Source organism: Pleurodeles waltl, chromosome 2_1 (assembly GCF_031143425.1).
Source record: "Pleurodeles waltl isolate 20211129_DDA chromosome 2_1, aPleWal1.hap1.20221129, whole genome shotgun sequence".
NCBI lineage: Eukaryota > Metazoa > Chordata > Amphibia > Caudata > Salamandridae > Pleurodeles > Pleurodeles waltl.
The window spans coordinates 91,740,846-91,746,845 of record NC_090438.1 but is presented as its reverse complement, the minus strand read 5'-3'; positions in this window follow the sequence as shown (position 1 = coordinate 91,746,845).

Sequence of the window (6,000 nt, the reverse complement as noted above, 5' to 3'; positions counted from 1 at the left end):
CCAAGGTCAATCTGCAGGTGCAGACAATGGAAGCTCTGAAAGTGAGTTAATTGGTAAAATATGTTGCAACTTACGTTCCCGACTCCAAGGATAATGTATGCCTAGGTAGAAGCTTGTGAATTGTTGTTTTTGATTGGACAATTTGAAGCCAACCTATGAACCCTCCAATGGAAGACCCTACTGGATTTGAACTGTTTTTTTATTTAAACCTGGTGCACAAGAAGAAAGCAGCCATTGGCCATTACCCACTGCACCCATTGAGGACATTATTGCCCATTGCAGCCATTATGGCCCATCTTGCCGACCTCGTCATTTTGCAATCTTCTACGATGCCAATTGATGTTCGACGCCATTTTGAATGAGACTTTGATGCTTTCTCTAATCGAGAGAAAGAGACTTTAAGTAATTCTCGCTCTAGAGACTTTAACTTTGATCTGCCCCTTTGCATAAAGTAGTAGTTTTGTCCTTTTATCTTGCCGCTGTGAGGCAATTGCCCCGTCCACCCTGCCCCCTTTGCCCCATCCCATGCTGATCGAAACCGGTACCTGTGAGACGAAGACTTCCTTGAATGCTGATTGAATTTGGTAAATATGAAAGGAAAATGTACAATTGCATTGTGTTTCTTTTTAGGTAACCAACTGCTGATTTTTGATAAGAGCCCTAGTTAGGAGTTTTCCAAATCAATGTTGCTAAATTGTTTTTTGCATGAAGTCCCACATGCAGATGCTAATTTGAGGTTAGATGAGGATTCATTTGTTGCACAATGCAATTTGAGACCTTGTTATGCTGACTAATGTATGCAATTAGCCCATTACAGATTATAGTTTTAGTGGTTTGCGTTGCTATTATCGAATGCATTGTTATTCAAATGCTGCATAGATTGCATCTTTTTCGCCGTTATGGACAGCTATTAATGTTCATTTACATATATCATTTGGTGTTGAGACACATTTATATCGTGCTAGCTTTGTTAATATAGGGAAATAAATTCATTAACTTTGAATGAACTGGTGTGGTTATTCATGGCCGAAAGGTCATGGTTCGCCGAAATGTTTTCTGGATTAATTGTGAAGTGTTATGTTGATCAGGGCATTGCTTATGTTCGTTATTGATTATTGATTTGATTAAATTGACTAATCTCGAGTGAAGAGAGCCCCACTTGGTCAAAAGATTCATCGACCCAAGAGCGTCCAAATACAGGTAATTTATTAGGAAGGAACGCTCTATCAGTAGATGGTAGCAGAGGACGGTTTCGCCCTTTGGGACCCCACTCGAGAGGTAACGGTTTCGCCCTTTGGGACCCCGCTCGAGAGGTAACGGTTGCGCTCTTTGAGACCCAACTCGAGAGGTATATGGTGTTGAATTAGATTTTTCTTGGGTAAAACAGATTGAGAGAATGATGATGCCCTAAGTCCCCCGCGACTTTCCCGGGATCTCGGAGCTTGCGAATGGAGAGAATGGAGGTGTGAAATCGGCGTTGGCGGTACTAGTGACGGTATGAGTGAAGTCAGGGTTTTGCGCTTGCACAGCTTATTGCCGCAGATTGTTTGAAAAGGTTGCGAGGATTTTAGAGAATAGCGGAGGTGCGACTCCGAGTGTGAGAGTAGGGAAGTCGTCGAACTTCATGTGCATGTGGCGCTTTGTGCAGAAAAAGGTCCACGTGGTTGTTGTTGTTGAGACGGGCCCTGCGAGGTCAAGAGACTCCGGAGTATGTTGAAAAGTGTATGAGACACTTGTTTTATGTTGTGGTCTGGTCGGTTTAATAGGTTGACCGGGCGTGGTCAACGAGTCGGTACATGTGTTAAGGGAGTGAAAGAAAACTTCGACTTCGGGCTTTGACAAATTCTAAGTGCACTAGAATAGATCATTGACAAGTTGAGAGCAGAGTCTGCGGGTCAGGATTTGCTTGCGAAAGTGGGGACCGAGAAAGATGGAATAACTGCCGAGGCTAGTGAAAAATCCCTAAGGTCCTGAAGCGATTGTGTTACCCTTCCTGTAGTAAACCGACAGATCTGTTTTATTATTATTTGGTTGCTCGCGATACATGCCAGAAGTTGTTACGAGAGGAGCGGAGTGAAGGAGGACAAGCCGCGAGGCTTTGTCAGCCGCAGTGTGTGTGAGTGTGACGTCACTAGGAGCCGCGCTGGGATATGTTGGTTGCAAAGAAGGGCCGCGCACGGATTGGACGCAGTCCGTGGGGGCTCGATTGGAAGGGGAAAGGCAAGCGAAGAGTATTCCGGGAATTAAAGTCACTTATTGATTACAAACTTTGTGAAATAAAAGACGAGAAAATGAAATTTTTTAAAGCATTAAAGAGTGCGATGAAGGGGGAGTCTTACATTAAAGCGAGCGTAGGAGAGGAGACGCCACCCGAAGGTACACCAGCTTACATTGTAATGGAGGAAAGGGGGGTAGCTCCGTGCCTTTGGCTAAAGCAATGGCACAAGCTGACAGAGAGACATGGGAGCGTAGCGTTCCCGATCCATGGGACATTCAATATAAGGATCCTAGAGAATTTGAGATTCGCGATGTACGACATGAAGGTACCTCCAAGGCCAGCACAGTTTGAGGCTCTAGCGATTTGGGAACTAATGGCTAGACAGCAACAGCAAAAGAAGTTCGAGACCAGGATAAGAAAGGTAGAAAAGACACTAGCGGACGCTAGGTGGGATAATGCACAGAAGGTGTGGAGGTCAGATATATTGCAGGGGATAAAATTGTTTCCCGCAATTGCTAAGGAAGAAGAGGCGACAGGCAAGAAAGCTACCTGTAAGACAAACAGGAGGTGTTCCAAAGATAGAGAGGACGAGGAAAAGTTAAGGAGAGAAGACGAGTCAGAGGATGAGGAGTTCATCATGCAATTGCTGAACGACCGTCCACCACCTTATGCAGAGAGTGAACAAGGTCCAAGTACCAGTTCTGCCCCTCCGGCACCGGTACAGAATAATGAAACTCCGAGTTCAGAAACGCCATCGGGATCTAAGGACCCGAGTTTACTGTTCACCCCGCAGATACCGCAGGTTAGGAGAATATATCCAGATGTGCCTATATTGAAAACAGCAGAAAATTATCAGCCTCAGGTCCCAAGGTACTACAGCAGTGACAACAGTACGGGAATGATTCTAGATCCAACCGTAATGGGAGTACAGAATGGTCGCAACCCAACATTGGCACAAGCTGAATCAACCCAGTTTTTGATGCCTCAAAAGCAGATGCAGGGGGGAACCGCACATGCTCAGATGACGGGGAGTCAGACGGGCATGCCGGCAATGATGACCCATAGTGTGGGAATGAACATGCCTCAGAACTTGGGGAATGGACAGAACCCAGATGCGATATCCCTACCCATTACTGTAGGTCCACCGGTACCTTTGTACATTCAGCCTAACTCAGGTATGAGCGGTCAAGGATCAATTGTGCAGAGTGGGACGGAAAGGAGGTGCATAGAAAACACTCCAGAGACAACTCCGATAGCGGCTCTGCCAACTGGATCTGGGTCCTTGATGGAGTTTAGTCCCATATGTGCTCAGTCAACAGTGGTGAGGTCGAGTCCCCCACTGATGATACCGCTATCATCGAACACTGAAAAGTTGCCGCAACCATCAATGGCAGTCGATGTGAATGCTACACTGATGGGGTTGAATGCGCAACAGCTGACACAGTGGTTCAACAGTCTGAATTCCACACAAAGCTCAGCCAGTGGGAAGGGAGAAGACTATCTGAATAAGGTCAGGTTGAACATGGAAGCAGAAGAATTGGTGGAAGGGACTATGGGTTTGAATAGGTTAGAGTCCTACTCGGAAGAAGAGCTGAGGTATCTATGTCCTAGGATTACGAGAGAAGTGAACAAGGTACATAGAAGGTTGCAAGAAATAGCTGACAAAAACGGGGTTGAGATAGACAAGACAAAACACTTGAGCAGGAGCTATAGATTGGATTTCGGGACCACAGACTTTGAACACATGAGGTCAGCAGGCATGAAAACGCACCTTAGAGAATTGCTGCAGAGTGCACAAGTGTGGAGGTGCTTAGACAAATGGGAAAGTAGATGGGCAAAGAAAAAGGAAAAGAAGAAAAATAGTGTCCCAGAGCATAAGGAGAAAAGACCGCAGAGTAGTGATGCAATAACCATGTTACCAATGAGGGAGACAGCAGGGGGAAAATTAATACATGTACCGTGGCACAGAAGCAACATTCAGTCTTTTACGGATGATTTTCCCAAACTGAGAGAGAAACCGATTGAATGGTATCAACAGACTGATAGGTTTGTGAAGCTTGCAAAATGTCTTTGGGAAGACCTGAACACCCTCTTTGAGATTGTGGTTCCGGCAGATTTGTGGGAAGACTGCAAAAGGGCTGTAGGTTGGCCGACAAGTGAACCAGAGAGAGACAGGGATACGGGTGCACCATCACCTATGGTAATGAGCTTGTACTATAAGGTGATTGAGCATTTGAAGACGAAGGTTGCCGCGAAAAATGTGGATTGGCAGAAGATTGATCGAACTGCCCAAGAGGCTAAAGAGTCGATTCATGGTTACTATGAGAGGTTGTTGAAGGCGTTCAAGAACTACAGTGGCACGGAAACAATAGAGGCGAAGGACATGCTTCATTTTGTGTTTAGATTCGTGGAAGGGCTGAGACCAGAGATAAGTCAGATGATAAAGACGCATTTGATTTGTTGGCAGTCGAAACTTATTGATGAGGTGTTGAATTATGCGAAATACTGTAGCGACGAAATTGAAGTGAAACAGAAAAGGTTGAAAGAGAAAGTGATGGTGATGCAACTTAAAGCAGCTCAGACAGGTCTGCAAGGGTTCCAACAGCAGATACCGCAGCCGCAGCCGCAGGGAAATATGGTGTTTCAGCCACAGGCGAGAGGCAGAGGCAGAGGAGGCTTTGGGAGTAATGGTCCGGATTTGAACACTGTTGCAATTCCGAATGGTGTGCAGGCAATGAAAAGGGTGATGCCGTGTCACGTGTGCGGAATCGTCGAGCATTGGAAACGCGAGTGCCCGATGGTGATGCAGGAAGGTGCAGGTGTTGGTCAGCAAAACAATGATGTCAATGCATTCCAGACAATGAGGGGACCGAAAATGAGAGGTCCAAACCCAAATTTTCAGACCATAAATCAGCTGCAGGGATTACAGCCCATGCAGCCGCAGCAGATGCAGATGCCCCGTATGCAGATGACGCAAATGCAGCCAATGCAACAGCAGTTTCCCATGGTACCTAATCAGCAAATGCAAATACCTTTGGCACCAGTGAGTCAGCAGCAAGTGATGGTTCCTCCACAGGTCTCGGGTCAGGTGATGAATACAAATGGCACCGTACAACAGTTCCCATTACACAGTGATAATGGAATAAACAATGTATGGGAGAGTGAAAGTTCAGATGAGGAGGGAAATTGTGTGCTTGCAGCATCCTTGGAAGTTGATCAAAAGGGTCCATATGTGGAGGGAAGAGTTATGGGTCATCGTGTTTCATTCTTGGTTGACACAGGAGCCACACGTTCAACTGTTAGGAGCATTGAAGTACCAAATTTGCCACTCTCAGGTAGAACAGTTCAAGTAGTGGGAGTAGCAAACAGGCACCTGACGAACCCAATCACAGATCCAGTACAAGTCAGAATTGGTAACTATCAAGGGTCACATAATTTTGTGGTATGTGACTCAAGCCCGATAGCACTGTTAGGGAGAGACCTATTGTGCAAATTGGGATGTTCGATTATGTGTTCGAACGATGGAATTAGAATTCAGACGAGCAGTGATGGGGAAGAAGAGGACAGTGTAGAAGGGGATGAGATGGAAACTGTCGATGAAGAATATCCTCTGATTAACCTTTTTCCGATGATAACTGAAGAAGATATTCCAGCTGAATTACGGGAAACAGTCGGAAAGGAAGTGTGGGATATGACAGGAAAAGAGGTGGGATTGGTGAAAGGAGTGGAACCAGTGAAAGTGACCGTAAAACCCAATGTAACCTTTCCCCAGACCCCACAAT